The sequence below is a fragment of the Lissotriton vulgaris genome, chromosome 10 (genome assembly GCF_964263255.1).
Source record: "Lissotriton vulgaris chromosome 10, aLisVul1.2, whole genome shotgun sequence".
NCBI classification, from domain to species: Eukaryota; Metazoa; Chordata; class Amphibia; order Caudata; family Salamandridae; genus Lissotriton; species Lissotriton vulgaris.
The window spans coordinates 415,569,684-415,594,125 of record NC_141698.1 but is presented as its reverse complement, the minus strand read 5'-3'; positions in this window follow the sequence as shown (position 1 = coordinate 415,594,125).

The following is a 24,442-nucleotide window of genomic DNA, read 5'->3' as shown; positions in this document are numbered from 1 at the left end:
GGGGGCAACACCCATCCCTTGTTACATGATCAACACTGAGAATCTGGAACAAGGTAGGAACCAGGAAGGGATTAATAACCTTCCCTTTGCCCTTTAAACAATTAGTTGGTTCTATCCGGAGCAAGAGGTACAGGCCTTCCAAGGCCCTTAGGAATGAATGGGAAGCCATTCACTATTACCGATTCGGTAAATACCGAATCGGTAATAGGGGGAACATATTCAAGGGTGGCAGGGTGTCACATTGACACCCTGTTGCACCCCTGAATCGTGCATGTGTGCACATGTGGCACACATACATGCCCTAAGGGAATGCATGTCTGCCACATCGCACTTTTCAAAAAACACAAATTTGCTTTTTGAATGGTTTTCGATATTTACCACCAACTTGTAGTTGGTGGTAAATAACGAATCCTCAAATCACAAATGCACTCACTTAAGTGCTAGCTACATTGAGGATTCAGTAATTTACCGATTCGGTCTCTTAAGGATTCGGTAATTTACCGATTCCTTAAATTACCGAATCGGTAAATTACCGAATCGTTATTTATACCCACCTACATTGGAAAAAGCTAAATACCGGTCGGTAACGGCAAATTTACCGATTTTCGTCCGTTATCGGCCGGTATTTGGCTACCTACATGTGGCCCTTAGATCTTCCAACGTTTACTGGATAGGAGACTGTGTTAAACCTCAATTTCATGCGGCAGAGTGTCCAGGCGTTACTGCACCTCCTCAAACACTAAATTAGCTGAGTAAAAACAGTTCAATAAGTAATGGGGTCTACTCAATAACTGAGTTAGAGCAATGAAAAGGTAATGGGTTTATTACAAACATTCTAAATAAGCTGTACAATGTCAATGACATGAAGGCTGTCAGATGTAAGTCATACAGAGTATGTAGAATGAAAAAAGTCCCAAATGAATAGCACAATCAGAAAGAATTTGGGCAGCACCCCTAGTAAATAAATGTCAACTCCATGTGATGAAGGACCTGATTCACAAAGGGAAACTTCGACCAAAAATCTGAGTTTATGACTTTCGGTATTCACAAAGGAAAACTTAGACTAAGGGCCATATGTATGAAAACATTTTCCCATAGACACAGAATGGGTAAAACCCTTTGATACATCTGGCCCTAAAAGTCTACATTTACGACTTTCGGTATTCACGAAGGGAACTAACGAGTAGTATCTTTATGTCCACATTCGGGCTGGAATCTCGGCAGTTGGGGCAAAGTTTTCACACTCGGACTGAAATCTCTGCAGTCAGGGAGGAATCTCCACACTTGGGCTGAGGAAGTTTCCTTTCACCTGATACACCTGTGTCAGTGCCTACAATTCCCCAACCAGCTCCAGGGAAAACTCCTTAGCCCAACAGCCAATCCTAGCCTTGCACTCAGGTGCATACATTTTGCACCCGACCCAGAGTAAGTGTAATTACATGCACCTGCAAACTATCAACACCACCTGTAATCCCAGCACTACAAACCACATAAAAGCAGCACACATTCAAGGCTCTGGTTATGGCCACACAGACTTTTTGCCTACCTGCTCTGTCCCTTGCCTCTATGATGCTACCACTGATGAGGAAGAAGAATTATAGTGATTAGGAGACCACAATGATAATCCAGTTCACAGTGAGGCACCATAAAAGATTGCTGGGTCTATCCCCCCTACAACAGCAGTGCCACACAGAAGGCCGCCCTGTCGCACCATTTGGCTACTGCTGTAACTGAATTGGGGGAGGATGTCCCTACTGCCACAGGTATCAACAAGAAGGGGCAGGATGACAAGAGGTGGGTGAAGAAGTATAGCAGGATAGAGGATAGAGCTCTTCCAGGTAGCCAAACTGGAAACAGCCTCTGTCTCACCCTACTCAAGAGGGATGTCCTCTCCTCTATTCACCCCAGGTGCTGCATGGGCAGCCTGTGACAGTCAACCTTAATTTGGTGGCAGGTAAAATGTGATGATTATAACAATGACACTAAATGATAAATGACTGTGATGCACTGCAAACATAACTATGATGTTGTCCCAAGTACGTGCAAATTGCATTGTGAGTCAGTCATGTGTCTTGTTTCGTCTATTGCACTACAAGTCCCAGAATCCTTTGTGATAGAAATGGCAACTTCCAATTCTTCAGTCCCATACAGTGGACCATAACTGCTGGTATATTTAGCTAACACTGGTAAATAGCAATAGATAATGTGCCTCATTTACTTATCATCACTGTTGGCATGTAGATGCCATTAAGTAAATAGGTGACAATTTGCACATATTCAACATTTCTTGGTTACGTCTGGTGATTTCCCTTGTATTGCCACATACACCCAGAGTACAGTTTCCTACTGTAGCAGATGTCCCTGTACCTGCTCGGAGGCAACATCATGGGGCACATCAATCCTTGCCAGCACCACAAACTGGTATGTAAATATGGCCAGGAGAGTGCCCAAACTCCTACATTGTGATCATACACCCCATAAGTACTAGACATAGAATCCACCACAAGTCCCAAACATGTGAACTGAACTAGGAAATGTTGACCATCATGTGTGTAGATTAGAATGTAAACTAAAAACACACACATAATTGTAGGCCCTGTGCCGTTGTCCAGAAAAACTCCATCAACAGCAATCTCTGCCACATGTACAGGTGTGACATCTGGTCAGGCACCATACACTGGGTTGGGATGCGGGACCCTGGAAAGTATATTTCAGAATGACTTTACCTAATTCTCCTGCTCAAAAAAGTGGATTAAATGTCTGCATTATGTGGTGTGTGTCTAATTTCACTGTTGTCACTCATCTCCATATGCTTACATATGGCTCATAACACTATACCCCTTCATAACATGTTGGCTAATGAAAGGAATCCTCAAAATATATGGTAAGTGAATACAATATGTATCTAATTGTAATATTGTTTCTTATAAAGAGCAGTGGCCACAACTGGGTTGAAAGTATGACATGGATAATCTTCATAAAAATCCCAGGGCCCAAAGTGTATGATAATTGATGTGGATGAGGCTGTGCTGATGCCAGCAGAGTTGTGGTTGGGGCAGAGGGTTGGGGCTAGTAAGGTGGGTGCAGAGGAAGTGAAGCATATACATCTGGTGGCTGAACTACACATCGTGAAACCAGGAAAGATGGGGATCATTCCAACTTCTCCACTTGACCAAGTTGTGTGATCCTAGACAAATGTTGATTTTCACTATGCCTCCTCTTCCACCATAATCACATGTAAGCTAACCTTCAAATACATGACTTCAGAATGCGTGCTGTACTAAAGCACATCCAGTGTCAGGTAAAATAGGCTATGATGTTGTTCATGTAAAATGGGAACATAGGCCACCCAAAGAGTGCACACCACAACCGTTTGACCTCTTAGTCCACAAGGGGCATTGTTGTTGCGGGGGGGGGGAACACTTACAAAAATGTTGGTTAATAATTATACATATCAAAAATGTACTCTCAAATGCACTGGCATGATCTTAGGTGCAAAGGTGAAACAGGTCAGCATGTTGAGGAACACACCTTTAGATTTTTTAAGAGACCAAATCATACTTATGAAGCATGAAATGAAATGAAATGAAATGCAAATAAATTTGTTAAGCGCGGTTGCTGCCCACGGGCGTCCAAGCGCTGAGTTGAAGCAGAGATGTGACGGAGCAGAGAAATTAGAACGCAGAGGATTTAGCAAACAGTAGTGTTTTCAGCTTTTTTCGGAATGAGAGCAGGTCTGGGTTGGACCGAAGTGAGAGGGGGAGAGCATTCCAAAGCTTGGCGGTGTTCAAGGAGAACAACCTACCCCCGGTCCTGGCTCTCTTTACTCTAGGAACAACTGCCAGGAAGGCCTCCGTGGACCGGAGGTTCCTGTTTGGGTGGTAGGGGATGACAAGGTTGTTATTGATTGCTGGTCCCGTCTTCCAGAAGGCCCGATGCGCAATGCACAGCGCCTTAAATGCCACTCTCTGCCTCACTGGCAGCCAGTGCAGACTTTTCAGTCCAAATCTGGCTGACTGGGTTCGCGGAATCTGCAGCAGGGTACGTGCTGCGCAATTTTGTACCACCTGCAGCTTCCGGAGAGTCATCTCAGGGGCCCCTACGTATAGGGCATTGTTTGAGTCCAGGCGGGACTGGATGAGGCCTTGTACTGCCACCTTTTTGGCTTCCAGATGTAAAAACGGGAGGACCTTCCTCAAGGTTCTGAGTAGGCCAAAGCATGTGGCGGACAGCTTGGTGGCCTGGGTGGAGAAGGAGAGCTTTTTGTCCAGCCACACTCCTAGGCTCTTGACACTTTCCTTGGGGGTGGGGGGAGAGCCCAAACCGCGGGGCCACAAGGAAGTGAAAGGCACTGGCGAGGCTGGGCCTAGAAGCATGAGCTCTGTTTTTTCTCCGTTCAACTTGAGGGAGGAGCTGGTCATCCACTCCTTGACGTCCTCTAAGCATTGCAACAGACCTACCGGGGATTGCCTGTTGTTCTCTTGGGCCAATGAAACCACTAGCTGAGTGTCGTCGGCGTACGACACGATTTTAATGCCGTACGGTTCGACGACCCCAGCCAGCGGTCTCATGTATACATTAAATAGTACAGGGCTCAGGGAAGAGCCCTGCGGTACTCCGCAGCTGAGAGGTTTGCTGGATGACACTGTATCACCGTCAAAGATCTGAAAAGATCTATCAGACAGGAAGGAGTCGAACCACCTTAATGCGTCACCTGAAACTCCGATGCCATAGAGACGGTTCAGCAAGGTGGCATAGCTGACCGTGTCGAAGGCGGCACTTAGATCAAGGAGGATCACTGCCACTGATCCTCCCTGATCCAGTACCCTTCGAGATTCTTCGGTGACTGCTAATAAGGCGGTTTCCGTGCCGTGCTTCGGTCTGAAGCCTGTCTGGGACGTATGTAATAGGGAGTGGTTCTCTAGGAACTGGACCAGCTGGGCATTTATATACTTCTCCAGCACCTTGCTAGCCCAAGGGAGGAGTGAGATGGGGCGGTAGCTGGAGTGATCATCAGGGTCCAGGTTGGGTTTTTTCAGCAGCCCCCGCACCATGGCTTGCTTCCAAGCTGTGGGGACTGAGCATGCGGATATAGACGAATTTAAAAGCTCCAGGATTGTAGGCAGGGTGGCTTCGCATGCCTGCATCAGGACTTCTGGTGGAGCTGGGTCATGTGGAGAGCCCGACTTAACTTGGCGTGCCACTTTGCCAAGGGTGTCAAGGTCCAGAAGAGGGAAGTGCTCAAGAGTGGGCTGGTCTGGGGAAAGAGGGATTCTGGGGGGGAGTAGATCAGTCGCATCCGGGGTTGTGGCTACTGTTGGGAAGGTGGAGTAGATTTTCAAAACTTTATTGTGGAAGAATTCTGCAAGCTCATTGCATTGGTCCTGAGTTTTGATCGGAGGGGGGGCAGTATTGACACTGGTGCATTGTTTTATTATGTGGAAAATTTCCTTGGGCTTTGATTTAGCTTCCAGGAGTAGTAGGTTGCCTGGGCCGTCCTGACCCCTTCTCTGTAGGCTTTGATCGCCTCTTTGTAGGATGCCTTTTTTTCCGGGAGAAAGTCTAATCACCAGGCTCTCTCTCGTTGCCTACAAAGGCGTTTTAGCTCTCTTAGAGAGTCAGAGAACCAGGGAGCTGATTTCTGCATTCTCTTTGAGGAGGATCTGCGAAGAGGGAGGATCGTATCTAGCGAGTTCGTGATCCAACCTACATAGTTTCCGTTTGCCACATTGGGGTCTGGGCAGGGTGGCGGACGGGTGGAGTCCAGGTTGTGCATCCAGGATTCCAAGGGAAGTTTTGACCAGTTCCTCCTTGTTGTGACTTGGGGGGTAACTGGGGGGCTTTGTGAGTCACCCAGGTGAATGGGACCAAAAAATGGTCCGACCATGGGAGGGGGGTGGGTTGGTCAACAGTGAGATCAATGCAGTTGCTAAAAATTGGGTCGAGTAGATTGCCCTTTTCATGGGTCGGGGCTGTAACCAGCTGGGACAGTTGAAGAGCTCCAAGGTCATCTATTAGCTCCTTAGCAATGTGGTCTGAAGGGGAATTAAAATGGAGATTGAGGTCCCCTAAGACCGTATGATTGGCAGAAGATAGAATCCTTTTCGCTATAATCTCTGGGAGAGACCTATGGAACAATTTTGCTGGCTCAGGGGGGCGGTAAATCAAAGTGCCGGAGAATGAACTATTAGCGTTGAACTCTATGCAGAATTCTACACTCTCGCACTCAGGGATAGTTTCTGCTGTGGTGCGGCAACGGTACTGGTCCTTTAGTATGATAGCCAGACCTCCACCTCTCCCTTCCGGTCTGTCCAATCTAAAGATATGGTAACCCGCGGGTAAGGCTGAGACTATATCTGGCTCAGATTGAGCAGTGAGCCAAGTCTCTGTCAAGAAAATCGCGTCTGGCTTGTGCTCCTTGAGCAGCATGGCAATTTGTGTGCTATGCTTTGGCAGTGATCGGCAATTTAACGCATACATGCAGTATTTCTGTGCCGAGGCCAACGGGGAGGTGTTGCGAAAGGAGTGTTTGTAGTCCGGGCAGCGGGGGGGAGCTCTGTAGGTGCATAGATATGAGTGCACTGGACAGCAGCTGTGCTTCCTATACTGAGTATGGCTGCCGAGCTGTATGTCCTGCCCTGAAGAGTGGGGGAACCAGGGTTTGTGGCCCCTGGTCCCGTCTGGTCGCGGACGGGCGCAGACGGGCTTGCCTTCGGCGCACCGCCGGCGCGCCCGCTGCGCCCGTCCACTGCGCCTCCGAAACCAGCACATCCTTATATGACGGAATAAGGGGGGTGTGGCCTGTTTCAATGGGCGTGGCCCTGGTGTCCCGGCGATTCGCCTGCGACCCGCTGCAGCGCCTGACTCGCCTGCGCGGGGAGGGAGTCACATGGGGAGCCAAGAGGAGATTATAGTTGTTTTTAAAAACACAGTATCACAATAACAATTTTAAAAGTAATCTTTAAAAAAGTCCTGCTCTCGGCTTTCCGCCTCAAGAGCTCTACTTACAACAAGCGCAGGCGAGGAGGGCGCGCTTTTGTAGTGAAGGGGGCGTGGCCTGTTTCAATGGGCGTGGCCCTGGTGTCCCGGCGATTCGCCTGCGACCCACTGCAGCGCCTGACTCGGCTGCGCGGGGAGGGAGTCACGTGGGGAGCCAAGAGGAGATTATAGTTGTTTTTAAAAACACAGTATCACGCTAACAATTTTAAAAGTAATCTTTAAAAAAGTCCTGCTCTCGACTTTCCGCCTCAAGAGCTCTACTTACAACAAGCGCAGGCGAGGAGGGCGCGCTTTTGTAGTGAAAGGGGGCGTGGCCTGTTTCAATGGGCGTGGCCCTGGTGTCCTGGCGATTCGCCTGCGACCCGCTGCAGCGCCTGACTCGGCTGCGCGGGGAGGGAGTCACGTGGGGAGCCAAGAGGAGATTATAGTTGTTTCTAGTTGCCACTAGAAATGAAGATGTAGCCAAAGGTAGCCGTGCAGGTCACCCTAGTTAAGTTTTTCCTTTAACTAACAGTGACCTTCAATGATACATTTCCTGTGAATATAATATCTGGTTAATGTCAGTGCCATGTTGAGTTAACAGCTGCCTAGTGCTCCTGTTGATCAGGAGGCTGCATGTAAAGGTCAGGAGGGCCACATGTGGCCCCCACCCGTAAATTGTGTATCACTCTTCTATACCTATGACATGTACATGTGAAATTATTACCATTAGCCTTTGCACCTAATTATGACATGTTTGTCACATTATAGCTGCTGACAGGCCTTAAACCGTGATCCAGATGACACCAGGCAGGGGTACGGAAGACATCCTGGCAGCAGCAGTTAAACCCACTTCCATCCGTCCGTCAGGTAAGAGTGCCACATAGTGTTGTAAACAACTGAGGGCCAGATGTACTAAGGTTTTTGCGGGCGCAAATGGGTTTTAGACCCATTTGCGCCTGCAAAAAACCTTTGGCCCATGTACTAATCCTATTTTGCGATCGTAAAATAGGATTAGCGACTCACTATTAGGAAGGGGCATTCCCTAGTGACTCCAAAAGCTATGTAAGAATGTTTTGCGACCGCAATTGCAGTCGCAAAACACTTACAGTTAATGGGAAAGGGTGGGAGGGGTCCCTAGGGGACCCTTTCCCCTTGGAAAATGCATGCACAAAAACATTTTAAGGGCAGGCAGTGGTCCCAAGGACCACTGTCTGCACTTAAAAAATGAAAATGAAAAGTTACATTTTTATCTGTTAAATGCATCCTGTTTTCCTTTAAGGAAAACGGGCTGCATTTTAAAAAAAAACTGTCCCAGGCATGCAGGTTTGCCGACCCCAGCAGGCCACCATCGCTGGGAGTGCGAGACATTGTTGTACATTGATGTTTGCGAATCGCAAATTGCGAATCGCAATTTAATGCAATTTGCGACTCGCAAACATCAATGGTTGTACATCTGGCTCTGAATCCCAAATCATGTAAAATAACAAAATCACTGTGGAAAGACATTAGCAGATATAGTCACTTCTACACATCTGAAGTTGGTGTGTAAAAGGTTCACAACATATTCAGTGATGTGTGTGTCAAGTGTGCATGTTCACATATGATCCATTCAGAACATTAAAAGTATGGTGTCACTTCCTTCCCAAGCTGCGGGATCAAGGCCAACATCTTCTGCTACACACCCAAGGACCCAGGTTCAGCAGCTGACAGCACAGGGGATTTAAATACCACACAGAGCTGTGGGTGGAGCTGGTGAGTTTACTTTTTCATTGCACATCTGGATTGAACACCTCAATGCTACGGTGTGAGTTGTCATGTGTAGGTGTATTCAAACCAGGTTACATGTGGAACATCCTATGATGCTAAGATAATTTGACTCAACCCTAGTGTTGCACCACATGATATAGTAAAGCAAATACTTATCCTGTTGCAAAATCTGTCTTTCAGGTGCTGAGGATGATGAGTTACTTCAGGAAGAAGGCCCTTCCACCAGTAGCGCTGACATGCAATCCAAGAAAAGAACCCACTGCTCTTCCAGGCAGCCTTGTCAGCTGCCAGTAAAGAATGATGATGGAATAAACCCAGATCAGTTGACTGGGGGTGAGTGCTTGCAATATTCAACACTCCGTTCATCATCCCCTTTGGTTTTGCTTTGTTCGCCCTAAGTTTCGAGGGTATGCCCAGACGTGGGTCCCTTGCTCACTTTGCCACTGGATTCAAGATAGCCTGGCTGATGAGGGTTATGAACCCGAAACCGGTCCCAGGATTCTTGTTTACGGTCCAGGGAAGCCATGGCCTGGCAGTTCGGGCTGCTCTGTTCCCATGAGGCAAAGGGTCAGACTGATTTGCATATGGCCATGTCTGAACTGGGGTGGCGGAGTGAGCTAAAGAATGATGATGGATTAAACCCAGATCAGTTGACCAGGGGTGAGTGCTTGCAATGTTCAACACTCCGTCCATCACCCCCTTTGGTTTAGCTGCCAGTAATGCACAAGAGGGAGAGGAGGAAGCAGAGGAGGGTGAGGAGGAAGTAGAGAATGATAAATACGATCTGGCACTGCTTGCAGAGGATGATGAGTCTGAGTCTGAAGGACTGGGCTATTCTAAGACCCAGCAGTGCCAGGTGACAACACCTGAAACCTTCGTGGGTTACCTGTTCCGGCGTACAAATAACAGAGACACGGGACACTTCCTTCGGCGTCAAAGATCGAGGTTTATTTACTGCAGGGAACACAGAAGTCACAAGAAGTACAACGTGTGTAGGTTCTAGGAGACTGCTTCAAATTGCTAAAGTGGATCGCTCCTTTTTTACAGTTTTTGGTCATTGCACAACATGGTGAACAAAAGGTTACAATTCAGTTCCCACAGTAAACTTCGAAAGGTCGCTTTCATGTATTCAGGGGTCCGGAACATAATTACAGTAGCATCGCCAGTTCCCAACTGTAAAAGTACATCATCCCACCATTAGTACATTCCATTCCGGCTGTAAACGAATTAAGGAAGAGTCAGAAACAGGTGCAAGGGAAGACAGAAAACAGCTAGAAAAAGGGTGTAGGGGCAATATCGGAAACACGATTACAGGATCAAAGGAGACATGCCTAATGCATGCACCGCTGAAACAATAGACCGGCACGGCAAGATGAGCCTCGAGCGGGGCCATCTGCCTCTGCAGTGTCATCCCCCTCGTCATAAAGACACCCTCAAAGGAACACGTGTCTTCCGCAAGAGCTTGGGAATCCCAGGGTCACGAAGCGGACAGTGTCCGTTCGCTGGCTACTTGAGGGCAAGAAACAAAATGGATGCGGTATCTAAAATGGAACCCGTGGGTTCAGATGAAGAAACCCACGAATAAGATGAACGGTTCAGGTTAGCGTAGCGAAAACGCGTACACCCACTAAACTCGTCATTTGCGGTTCATACATACCAAACTCGTCCATATTCGAACGAGTCGAAAACACCACTTATAATTGTCACGGAACCTCAGACGCTCCTTTTGCCCTCATGTAGGCAAGCACTAGTCGATATCAGAATCAATCTCGATATTCATCAGATCGTTCAGATGCTGCTGCAACATTATTCTATCCATCAATGCTTCCTTGGTAACAGATGGCCGTCTTATACACGTCGTAGCACAGAGGCCACATAAGGCAGGACCACACTGCACACAGAGACAACACGTGAACAGAAATGCTACAACAACCCCAATGATCATCAGAATCTTCCAACCCCACGTCGACATCAGGCCCCAAAACCATCCTAGTAGCGTCCAATCACCTACGTCCACGTGTATGGACTCGGAGATCTTATGCAATTTCGAGATGGCTTGATAGACAGTTGGAGCGTTATCAGGGATCAAAATGCAGCAACTCGAATGGATCACCTTACATACACCACCTCTATCTGCAAGAACAACGTCTAAAACCATACAATTTTGTAACGTCATAAGCCTATCCGCCTGGAGCTCTGCTGTTATATTACCAAGGGCACTTGCAGTGATATTAGCGGTCGATTCCACCACTCGAGTCAACTGTCTCAGGTTCCTACTATTGATCATGGGTCCCCAAAACGGCAAGAAACCCTTAAAGAAGTCTCCTGCTTCTTGACCGGCAGTGTCTTCTTCGCTAATCACGCCTCTCACAATTCTGGTCTTGTGATAATCCGACCCAACTGTAAAGGTCGGCGGCAACAGATTCGCAATATAACAGGTGCCCGAGAAGTCACCAGGCAACCATGTATATGCGCGGTCGTAACATACAAAATACGTACCCTTGGCAGTCAAAAGAACAGGGGAAGAGGCCGTAGGTAAAACATACGTTTCAGTACAGGCACTCCTCCCAAGCTGAGCTCGCGGACTTCGGCCAAGTCCTTTTAAACAGAAGTTACCAAGATGGGGTACGATCCAGATCGGAGACGAACTTTTAAGCTGCCGATCACCCACTGACGTGCTATACTCAGCCTCACTCAGATCCCTGTATGCTCGCACCTCTTCCTCTGGAATAAGCGATGCGTCAAAAATATCTCTATCTAAATCGGCAATCGCTCTTGCCAAAGGCTTGTGGTACGGGCCAGGACCATGATCTGCAGTGCGTGGCTCTCGATGGGGGTAGGAATCTAGTGCACTACGAAACATAGTTTGGAATGCTCGAGCTGACCCCTGGGAACTATAAGGAAGGACCAAATACGGAATTCCCCTATCCATGGTATGTGGCATTAAACCACACACCCAGCAGTTGGTAGTATTCATCACCAACTGATGCTGATGAAGAAGCTGAACAAAGGAGTTATTCATGAATTCCGCACGTCTAACCTGTTCGTGTTGAGGCAGAGGGTGAAAGGAATGTGGAGAAATAGTGGGAATAGATTTTGGTATAAAAGAAAAAGTAGGTGAGGCAGAAGGCAATAACGATTGTATTCCATAATACACTCCCCCCACCAATAGCATGGAAACAGTCAAAAACAACAGGAACACCTGAAACAGAAAGCATTTTGTTCGTACAACCCTGTGTAGTGATGATCTTTGCGCTAAAGTCTTCTCCACTTCCGACAACTTTGAGAAATCCATCCTCTAAAAACTGTCCGCAACGTTCTTGACGCACTTCGTTCTGAGTAGCGATTATCAATCCCCAGGAGTTCCTAGGAATCGACAAAAGTACCGACCTAGTGTCAGGAACCTGCTAAACAGAAGGAAGTACCCGCACGGCCCTACGGTCAACCCGGATGAAAGGTTTTCTGAAATCAAACATTCAAGTGTAATACAAAATCTCCTAGCTATGGAAAAACACACGTGGAAAAGAACTCAAAAATTAATAGAGGCTACAAGTGTTCATAATGTTCAAAGTGACAATAAGGGGTAACGTGGATTTCAAAAAGGGGGAAAAAAAAACCCCAAAAGATATTTATTAGTCTTTGTTATGAGAACGAAGGAAATATCTGCTTCTTCCAGGACGAGTCTGCTCCTCGAATAATTGTTCAGGTTGCGGAACAGAGTCCTGTCGGTCAGATGATAGTTCAAGTCTTGAGTTTTCCAATGGCGGAGGTTCAACAAAGTTATCTGATTGCACTGAAGTGTCTCCTACAGGCTGAGCATCACTGAACGGCACAAATTTCACCGGAGTTTCTGTTTCTGTTGCGGCAATGCCTGTTCTCACCCACGAGTCTGCTGGTAAAGGTATAGGCACCTTCTTTGTGTGGGTGGCATGCACCCAGTTCTTGCGACCCTCCAAACGAACTGCAGTTCTCGTGGCGAGAAGGACCTGGTAAGGGCCCACAAATCTCGGCTCCAAGTTGTGCTTCCTGGCAAAATTTCGGGTGACAACCCAGTCACCCGGTTGAAGCCGATGTCCAGGACCCTCTGTCTGTGCCGGCAGTGCTTCAAAGACCTGTTGATGAATTAACCTCAGTTTAGCAGTCAGATCATGAAGATAATCAATTAACATTGGGTACTCAAGACTATCAAAGGACCTAGGTCTAGGGACCCCCCAAACATTCGCAGGACGGCCGAACACAATCTCATATGGGCTAAGCCCTACTCGAGAGTGTACAGTCGCCCTGGTTGACAACAGAGCCAGAGGCAAGGCATCAGGCCATGACAAACCAGTCGTAGCTTGAATCTTAGCAAGTTTCAGTTTCAGAGTGCCATTGTACCCTTCCACTAAACCTGCTGACTGGGGATGGTTGGCGCTATGGAATTTTTGTCGAATTCCAAGGCCCTTACACACACTCTGCATCACACCCCCCACAAACTCACTTCCGTTATCCGACCATACAATCCGTGGCATTCCATACCGAGGAAAGTATTCCTTCAGTAGGATTTTCGCTGTCGACAGGGCAGTATTATCCTTCAGAGGATAGGCTTCGATCCATCTGGAGAATGCGCAAACCACAACTAAAACGTACTTCAGATTATTACATCTCTCCATATGGATGAAGTCCAGTTGTATAACCTCAAAGGGACATGTAGGAGGAGCAAAATGGCCAGGTGGGGTAGGAGTGCCCTTACCAGGATTGTACATCATACATACCATACAATTCTTAACCACTCTCTCAGCACACTTAGCAATACCATCATTCTTCCATACAGGGGACAGCAACTTGCATATACCTTTTGCGCTAATATGTGACAAGCCGTGAGCCATAGTCACAACGGCTAGCACATATGCATCCGGCAACATCCATCTCTGATTTTCCGACAAATCAATCCAACATCCATGCGCATCTAACTTTCCTGTGCTTTCTTTCCACTTAGTCTTTTCAGTTTCGGTGGCCTCATTCTGTATCGCTTCCACGCTCTCAACAGTGTCCTCACACATACCAGTCTCTGCAGGCCACCTCACTGAACTCGTAACATACATTCGGGTTGCAAGATTTCTAGCTGTCTCCTTAGCAATCTCATCCGCAAACGCATTACCACGACCAACATCATCTGTCACCTTTCGATGCGCGCTGCATTTAATAATCGCCACCTGCTTAGGCAATGTAAGTGCGTCTAAAAGATCGTTCACGAGCTGTCCGTGTTGGATCTTTGTGCCATGCGATGTCATAAAGCCTCTCTCTCGCCACAGTCGACCAAAGCTATGTGCAACGCCAAAAGCATATTGACTATCGGTAAACACATTCACTCGCTTTCCCTTAGACAAAACACACGCTCTCGTCAACGCAATCAACTCTGCCGCCTGCGCGGAATTCTGATTCAATCTCGCAGTTTCCACAACCGTACTCAACGTTACCACAGCATACGCAGTCGTCACATCACCATTCGGCAACTTAAAACACGAACCATCAACGTACAAGGTACCATCGGGATCTGCCAATGGAGTGTTTTTTAGGTCAACATGACCCTTCGTTTCTTCCTCAGTTCGCAAATAACAATCATGTGGTGGTACATCATCTGACTCCATATTAGTCGGCAACAACGTTGCCGGGTTTAGGACATTGCAGCGTTTTATTTGAATATGACTTGCCAAAAGTGTCAACTCGTAACCGGACAACCTTGCACTTGTCAAGTGTTGAGTTTTTGTACGATTCAAGAGAGTGTCAACTGCATGCGGAACCATCACCGTAAGCATATTATCCATGACCAATCCTGCAGATTGTCGAATGGACACCGCAGCCGCCGCTGTCGCTCTTAGACAACTCGGCAAAGCTCTAGTTACTGGGTCCAAGGTCGAGGAAAAATATGCACATGGACGCTGCTTACCGCCAAATTGCTGCGTCAAAACACTTAACGCACAACCCTCTCTCTCGTGAACGTACAGTGTAAACGGCTTGCTGTAGTCAGGGGTACCTAACACAGGAGCCGAACACAACGCATCACGCAATTCAGAAAAACTTTTCTGACACTCTTCAGTCCATGGCAAAGGAGTTGGAACATCCTTGCACGTGAGGGCCACCAATGGTTTCGCTAGCAATGAAAAATTTGGAATCCATTGCCTGCAGTATGACGTGATACCTAAAAAGGCACGCACATCTCTCTGAGTTTGTGGCACAGTCATTTGAGCGATCGCCGCAATTCTCTCTGGGGTCAACCTTCTTCCCTCCTTTGACAATAAGTGACCTAGATAGGTTACTTCTTGACAACAATATTGCAGTTTAGAAGGGGACACCTTGTGATGCAAGTCACAGAGATGCTGTAACAGCGATACCGTAGCAGTTTTGCAGATCTCTTTTGTGTCAGCAGCCACCAGCAAGTCATCAACATATTGGATCAAGGCCGCACCAGCCGGTAACACAAACGCATCAAGTTGACTCTTCAGGGCTTGACTGTATATCGATGGACTCTCACAGTAGCCCTGAGGAGCGCGTTTAAACCTAAAGCTGTGACCTCCTAATGAGAAGCTGAATAGATCTCTGCTTTCCTCAGCAATCGGAATGCTAAAGAAAGCATTCTTCAGATCGATCGCTGAGAACCAAGAAGCGGAGGCTGGAATCAGAGTCAGTAAAGCCGTAATGTCAGGCACCACAGGAAATTGTGGAATCACAATTTTGTTCACCTCCCGTAAATCAATAACGAAACGGTAAACAGGAGGCTTAGATGGATCAAAGCGTTTCAAGATAGGTAACACAGGACTATTACACACGTTTCCCCGAGTTTCCTCGTTAACATCTTTCTCGATCAAATCATAGATGATCACTAACAACGCTCGTTCTCCATCAAGGGAGATACGATATTGGGGAATACGTGGCAATCGCACATTCGATTTCAACTGAACAACATAAGGAGAGATGTCAAGCAGGCCCACGTCATTGGGACCCGTTGCCCACAAAGATGCAGGAAGAGAACTCAATTCCGGTGGGAGCTTATCAGATGACAAATACATAGGAGAGATCACTCTCTGACCCAAAGTAAGCTCCATTCCCGCAGGAGAACAGTACAAAGTCGCATATAACCGTTTCAGCAAATCCAGGCCCAAAAGATTTTCACCACAACCAGTAGTCAAAATCAAGGGAGCTTTCAGCTCACGATGCCCAATCGTAATGGGCAAAGGGCTAGAGACCGGATTGCTAACGGGGGCGCCAGAGAATCCAACGGAAACATTCGTTAAGCCAGACAAAGGTGCGCCAGGGAGTTTCGAATGCATGATGGAACTTTTCGCTGCACCAGTGTCCAACAGAAAAGGCTCAACTACGCCCGATGTGGCAACTGCGACGTTAGGCCCTCTCTGATCAACCGGAACTGATACTACTCCCTCTCTCTGTCTATGGCTGTCCTCGTAATTACCGTCATCAATATCATGCTCGATGTAATAATCATCCACATGATACTGTGCAGATCTACCTGACGATGAACCACGCTGATCAAAGCAATTATTGGAATCAGACGAATTATTAGAACGCTCATTTTGATTTTGAGTAACACCACGACCTCTACCTTGTGAAGCCTGCTGAGGACCACTACGACCTCCTCTAGCTGAACCACCACTATTTCGGTCGCGCAAAACCGGACAATCAAACTTCAAATGACCCTCACCCCTACAGTACGCACATTGATTATACCCGAGCATAGATCTCTGCGTGGAAGAGTCATTTCGCGACTGTGACCTAGCAGATTGTGACTGCGATCTATTCCGCTGCTGAGAATCATTCTGATTTGAGCGCGGAGGATACGCTTGCTGTAACAGAACTTTCGTTTTGAGATCCTTCGTTTTTTTATCTGCACGATCATTTTCCTCCTTCTCCCTATTTTCATAGTATTGAGCCGTGGCCAATATCTGGGCAGAGGTAGAAACAGCCCACGAACTCTCTGAATTTTTCAATTTGTTGCTGAGGTCAGGCAACAAATTCGATACAAATTTATCTACGAACAACCTCTGACCTCCCTCCGTGCTCATATCCTGACCACTGTGATCGATGAATGCCTCCTCAAATCTTGTAAAGAAATCGGAGACACTCTCGTCCTTCTTTTGCTTACATGCAGACAGTTTATCCCAATTGACTTTCATAGCTGGCATAAGTGTCTTCATAGTGTAATAATTCTTTGAGGCAAAGCCGTAATTAACTGCTCAGGCTTAGCCCCACCAACTTGTAATGCATCAGCCGTTGTAAGTGCAGCCCAATCACCACCTAACTCAGCTGCGTGATCTTCTTGGCGAATTTTCGCCCAAACCGGTTGAGGTACTACGTTGCCGAACAACATGTCGATGTCGGCAAGATTCATGATAGTAGCGTCTACTAATTGGGACAACTCTTTATAGTATCCTGCAGGATTTTTGCGGGGTCTGGCAAAGATTGTTTCACCTGCAAAACTTCCGATCGCTTCCATGGGAGGTGTATCCACACTCTCTGGAAGTGTGGCGGAATAGCAGGATTAGCATTCGCATCACCTGGCATCCACACTGGGGGGACTTCTCGCATGGGATACTGACCAGGCGTTGCCATCCATTCCTCAGTATCATCTTTAAACAATGCTCGAGGTATTACAGTGGGACGAAAGGATAGAAGATGTTCTACAGCACGTCGAACATTACTACCCACAATCATACCACTCGAAAACTGGAGCTGCAGCTCAGTTACGTCGAGCGGAACATCGTTTACCTCATCATTTGCTATCGCCTCACGTAAACATTTGCACATTTCCTCAAACACGAATCTCTGTGTGGGCTCATTGAATTGAGAGAAAGTCTCAAAAATTATGCGCGGGGTGTTTTTAAGGGGATACCTAATCCAATTACGCGCCATCCTAATTAACGTGTCACGTAACCTACCACCAGGAAGCTGACTTCGTCGTTGGGGAACATCAGAAACATCGGACCCAAGAATCGGTCCAAAAGGAGAGTAAAGATTAGCAACAGCATTAGGAATACGTCTTCGAACAGACGGAGAAGAGGAGAAAAGTACAGGGGCAACAACATGAGGACTAAACACAGGAGTAGCAGGAGCAGTAGGGGTAGCCACAAGGGCAGAAGTAGCGGGAACAGCAAGTTGAGAAGACATAGGCAGTGGAGCAGTAGGAACAGGAGCAGGTAAAGAAATAGGAACAAGAGGATTCACAAGAACAGGACCAGCGACAGGCTGACCAGCAGCTGCCGGAACAACGGGTTGGGGAACAGGAGGAACCACAGGAGCTGTAGTATCCTGTGCATATGGAGGTGGTGACTTCAGAAGATAGGACAACAAAGGGTCCTCCACTGCTTCCTCCCCCTTCTTATCAGCACTCGACGGTAGAACAGGATAACACTTATCCACTGCCATACATTGTAGTCTATCAAAAACTTCCTTTTCCTTCTCTTCTTTGTCTCGCTGAAACTGCTCTGCATTTCTCATCGTCGTAACGATACCTTCTCTCTTATTTTTCTTAAGCTGCTTGATTTCTTTCTGCTTGGACTCTTTGCGCCATAACCGAAAGGAATCAAACATGGCCGGCCTTGACTTCTTTTTAAACAATTTTGCTTCTAGATTATCCAGAATGGCTGTTTCGAAACTAACATGAGGTGGCCAACTAAGGACACCGTCATCTTTTGTATAGCGTACCCAGCAATCATTATATGCAATAGGGCCCACTCCATGTCGACTATATAACTCATAGACCGGAGTTCCAACTGGAGGTATCGGACATGAGTCCTCCAATCGGGAATCCGCACCACAACCTTCAAAGCAACTAAACAAAGTACTACGGCCAGGCATCGTGCACACTAACCGAGTTTCACAAACGTCAAGGGTTATCGATTTGCGATATCCTTGCAAAAATGCAAGACCCTTGGTCTTTGGCGATTGCAGTCGTCAAATAAAACAACTAAGAACCAAGTACTAAGAACCACAAATGCAATGGAACCATGCAAACAACCAAGCACCAACAACAACCAAGGACTCTGGGAGCGACCCACAAATACTTAACTGAAAGAACAATGGCGTCACCAGGAAGGCCCGTCAATCGTCTCGCTGTACAAAGGACTACGCCAGGCGCCAAAACAGGTCGACAGTCAGGGCATCAGTCCGTCGCAGCCGTCAGGAGGCGGGGATCTTCGCGGGAAAAGTCTTTGGGCCACTTATTTCGACAACAGGATCGATGAAGCGGGGTGCACCTTCCCTCGGAGATTTCACACGAAGTTCCTCACGATCGTCGGGCTTTGGACCGGTACCGCTGATGTCGCCCCACGTTGGGCGCCAACTGAAGGACTGGGCTATTCTAAGACCCAGCGGTGCCAGGGGACAACACCTGAAACCTTCGTGGGTTACCTGTTCCGGCGTACAAATAACAGAGACACGGGACACTTCCTTCGGCGTCAAAGATCAAGGTTTATTTACTGCAGGGAACACAGAAGTCACAAGAAGTACAACGTGTGTAGGTTCTAGGAGACTGCTTCAAATTGCTAAAGTGGATCGCTCCTTTTATACAGTTTTTGGTCATTGCACAACATGGTGAACAAAAGGTTACAATTCAGTTCCCACAGTAAACTTCGAAGGGTCGCTTTCATGTATTCAGGGGTCCGGAACATAATTACAGTAGCATCGCCAGTTCCCAACTGTAAAAGTACATCATCCCACCATTAGTACATTCCATTCCGGCTGTAAACGAATTAAGGAAGAGTCAGAAACAGGTGCAAGGGAAGACAGAAAACAGCTAGAAAAAGGGTGTAGGGGCAATATCGGAAACACGATTGCAGGATCAAAGGAGACATGCCTAATGCATGCACGGCTGAAACAATAGACCGGCACGGCAAGATGAGCCTCAAGCGGGGCCATCTGCCTCTGCAGTGTCATCCCCCTCGTCATAAAGACACCCTCAAAGGAACATGTGTCTTTCGCAAGAGCTTGGGAATCCCAGGGTCACGAAGCGGACAGTGTCCGTTCGCTGGCTACTTGAGGGCAAGAAACAAAATGGATGCGGTATCTAAAATGGAACCCGTGGGTTCAGACGAAGAAACCCACGAATAAGATGAACGGTTCAGGTTAGCGTAGCGAAAACGTGTACACCCACTAAACTCGTCATTTGCGGTTATTAGATACAAAACTCGTCCATATTCGAACGAGTCGAAAACACCACCTATAATTGTCACGGAACCTCAAGTCCCTGCCTGCCATTGTTGAACCACTGGGCAAAAAATCTAAGCCCACATAGTGCTTCCCACTCCACCCTCGAGGATTGCCCGTTCCCAGCAGTCAACCAACCAGCCACAGCATTCACCTACCCCACCACAATCATCAACCCCATGGTGCTTTTGAGCCGTTGTGCGCTCAATATTATTCAACGGAGATCTTGGAAAGTGGAAAAAGGCTACAGGCTCGGGACGAAGATTCTTCGGGAGTGACCAACACTTTGAGAGGTAAGTTGAGGTCTTGGAGGGTAGGTAGGCACCCAGGAGTTGGGCACAGGGGGCCGTGGGGCGCCGGAGGCAGGGGTGTCTTTTGACGTTGAGAAATCTTACCCTCAGCTGGTTGCGGTTGGAGGGGTCCCTGGCTGTGATGCTGCAGGCGTCATCTGGTTCATCGAGGAGGGTCTTTGGGCACTGGACCTCGGGACCCAGTCACTGGGGAACGTCCTCATGGTCTTGGGTCACTCAGGCACAGGCCGGGCTCGGCGGGGGCAGAGTGTGCTGGATTTGCGGTTCCTGGCTGGCACCAGGGGTACTTCTGTTGGAGCAGAACCACTGCTCATGGGAGTTCCAGTCTTTCAGAGGGTCAAAGCAGGCAGGTCCTCCGGGGTTTTCAAGGTTGCTGCTCGCAGGAGTCGCCGGGATTTAGCAGGAGCAGGTTCAAGGATCGACAGGCCTGTAGGGCTGAGGCCAAGTCAGTAGGTGTCGTCTTTTTGTTAGCAGCTGCACGATGGGTCTTCTTCTTCTTGATCTTCTTCCTTGTTTTTGAATCGGGATCTGCCGAAGGAAGGTTCAGGGTGCCCAATGGGTCCCTGTCCTGGGGTGGGTACACCCCCTATCCTGCTCCTTTCCTGTGGGAGGGGGGCAGGAGCCTAGCTGTGAGTGGGTAGGGCTCCCCATCCTCAAGATGGCGGTAGCCCGGGGTCGTGCTTCACCTTACCTCTCCCACCTTTGGGGTGAGGTTGGAACAGGCTGACACGCCCCCTTTCCTGACATAGGGTTTCCCACCAGTCTTCCTGCCAGAGTGGGGGTCAGAACTGGTGGGGGCCAGTTTCTGAGTATAGTAAGTGGCCTGGAGAAGCTCACAAAGGCATGCCTTTGAAGCTTCCCCCTGCCCATCCTGGGTGCGGAGACCTAGCATCTCACCCAGGATGTGCATTGTTGCAGCCCAGGAGAGCGGGGGGCTCTCCACCCAGGGGTCCAGCAACATGTCTGCTGTGTGGCAGCCTAGGCAGCCTCGCAGAAAAGATGTGGATTGTAGGTTAGGTTTCAGGGGACATCTTTAAGATGCCCTCTGTAGTGCATTTTACATTAAATCCCACACTGGCATCTGTGTGGGTTTAATGTGCTAAGATGTTTGATATCAAACTTGTCAGTCTTCAGTGTAGCCATTATGGTGCTGTGGAGTTCGTAATGACAACCTTCCAGCACCATATACTCTTAATGGCATCACTGCACTTACAGTGCCCAGGAATGGCCCTGGGTAATGTAGGGGCACGGGGCTCATGCACCTGTGCCCATACCCCTGGCATCGGGCACCCAGCTAGAGGGGTGACTGATATATGCCAGGGCAGTGGGTTTGTGGGCATGGCACTCAGGGATGGGTGCCATGTCGACACTTTGGTTAGTTCTGCAGCAGGATACTCAGCCTGCAAAGGCAGTGTGTGTGTGTCAGGGTGCAGGGCCCCTAAGGGTGGCACAATAAGTGCTGCAGCCCTTAGGGATCTTCTCTGGTCATAATGCCCTGGGTACCTAGGGTACCATTTACAAGGGGCTGACATGTGGCCAGAGATGCCAATTGGGTTTTAGTTTCAACACAGTTTTTAGGGAAGGAACACAGGCCCTAGGCACCTGATTGGCAGGAGCCCAGGGCACACTCAGTCAAAGCACATCAGCAATTCAGCAAAAAGTGGAGGCATACCATGCAAAAAAGATTGCACATTCTCACCCCCCCCCCCCCCCCAAACAAAAGGTGATGAGAGGCCTTGCCCTAGGGAGTCTTCATTGTCTAAGTGGAAGAGCCTGGAAAGTCCATCTGCATTGGCATGGACAGTCCCTGGTCGGTGTTCCACTTCAAAGTCCATTCCCTGTAGGGAGATGGACCATCTCAGTAGTTTTGGATGTTCCCCCTTCATCTGCATTAGCCATCTGAAAGGTCTGTGGTCAGTTTGAACCAGGAAGTGAGTTCCAAACAGGTAGGGCCTCATCTTCTTCAGGGACCAAACTACAGCAAATGCCTCCCTCTCAATGGCTGTGGCGATTGCGAAGATGAAAGGTTTGAATTCCTGCTATGTGATGAAAACGGGCATGTGGCAAAACACTACGACTCCCAGACTGCCCTGGGGGAGTCTTGTGAGTACTAAGCCCCTCCTTCCCCAGAGAAAGGTGCTTGTCAATTGTTCCTGCAGTTCGAGTCGAGGGATGGGCGGATGGTGATCCCCGCCGGATTCCAGCGAGAAGAATTTCAGCGCTTAGCAGAGGAATCGTGTTGGGAGACTGTGTGGTGAAGCGGACATTCGCCAAGCGGTATTTTCGTGATCACGAGAAGGAGCGCGGGCTCGCCTCCTTCTGATTGTAGAATCGTAACCTGGACTCTGAGTAGAGTTGTTCAGTTAAGGGTAGCCGCGGAGTCGTTCTAGTGCGCATCAGCGCTACTGTGACTCGCGAGAAATCTAGCCGGGTTGTCGTGCGCGCGTGTTTATTTAACGCGAACCGATGACAGGCTAAAAGTGCTAAGAGAACGTTTATAGATCCTGCGCGGCTGCGCTAGGGAAGCATTTGTATTTTGCCCGTCAGAGGGAAAGTTGAACTCGAGTTCCAAGGCAAATGAAATATATGTACTTTGAAATACTTTTTGGGAACATGGAGTCCGTGTTGTGCTGTTAAACAACGACAGGAGAGCAGAAGATTTAGAAGCATCGTTTGTTTATGATTTTTGCTTGGTGGAGTAAACCTATTATTGTGGAACTGACGGTCCGAGACTTTGGGAATTATCCTATGTATCAAAAGGACATTTAATGAGGAAAGGGGTTATTGGACACCTTCCATTAGAAGCACTTTCAATAGGAGTTGTGGTGAGTGATACCATAATCTCAATTGATAATAGTATTAAGTATAGTGTGAACCTGAAGGGTAATAGTGTGTTTGTTCCCCTTTCAGATACCCGTGACGGTGTTACAGAGCTGTCCTTTAGACCCAGTCCATTTTGAGACGAAGCGCAGAGAAGCTCAACCAGCTCTACGTTTCCACATCTGCTTCTTCTCTCCTTTTTTCCCTTCTTTGCACAAAGTCAGACAGAGGTATATCTTTACTCTGTTGGGGGTTGTGCAAGCAGGGAGTCTAGGCTCTAGCATCTATCATCGTCTCTGCTGGGACAAGTAGTAAGGTTAGTGGCGTTTCTGTTCCTTGTGCTGCTGCCAGTCCCGACAGATTGACAAGCCCAAGTAACAAGACCCAGCCCGGACGATGAACGTTGAAAGTGTATTAAATTCCGTGGTGGAGAGCCTTGCGGCTCTTCAGCAGGAAGTCACCACTTCACGCACAGAGAGTCAGGTTCTATATAAGGAACTGGGGGTCCTTAGGAAAGAGATGTCCGAATTGTCCAGTAAGGGTAACAAGGGGGCTTCTTATATCAAGCCGGCCACTTTACAACCCCCTTCCACTTCCACCACCCCTGTGTCCCAGGGTGCTGAAGGGGGTGGGTTCACAGTGTCCACACCCTCCTCTTCTTCGGATGCAGTTCCTACAGTCCATGTGATACAGAATACTGGAATTCCACTGGCCCCTCCTGAAAGGTTTTACGGGGATCCCCGTAAATTTGAGACATTTTTAAATCAATGTAGATTGCACTTTCTGTGCAAACCGGGGGTGTTCCAAGAGGATACAACAAAGACCGCGTTTATGATGTCCTACATGGGAGGCAATGCAGCAAGTTGGACAATACCTTTGCTGGAGAGAAATGATCCGGTATTGCATGATTTTGATGATTTCTGCTTGGAACTGAGACGCTTGTTCGACAGAAAACTCCATATGTTGTCTCTGGATAGAGAGTTATTGACATTGCGACAAGGGTCCCAAGATCTGCTTTCCTACATTACTTCCTTTAATCGTCTCGTGGTCGAAACAGAGTGGCCTACTGCTAAGAGGATCTCTATTTTCTACCAGGGGCTTCGGGGGGAGCTTAAAGACGTATTAGCTCAAGTAGTACAACTTCCCACGACCTGTGAAGAACTGATTGATTTGACCGTTCAATTGGATCATCGCCTTCTGGAAAGACGGGGTGATAGAGGCAGAGGAGACGGCCGTTTTTTCTACCCACGTCCCCGGAGTAACATAGAAGACCACCCGAAGATGCCCGAGGGGGTCGAACCTATGCAAATAGGAGGTATTAGGGGCCCCCTTTCAAAGGAAGAAAAAGACAAGAGAAGGAGACT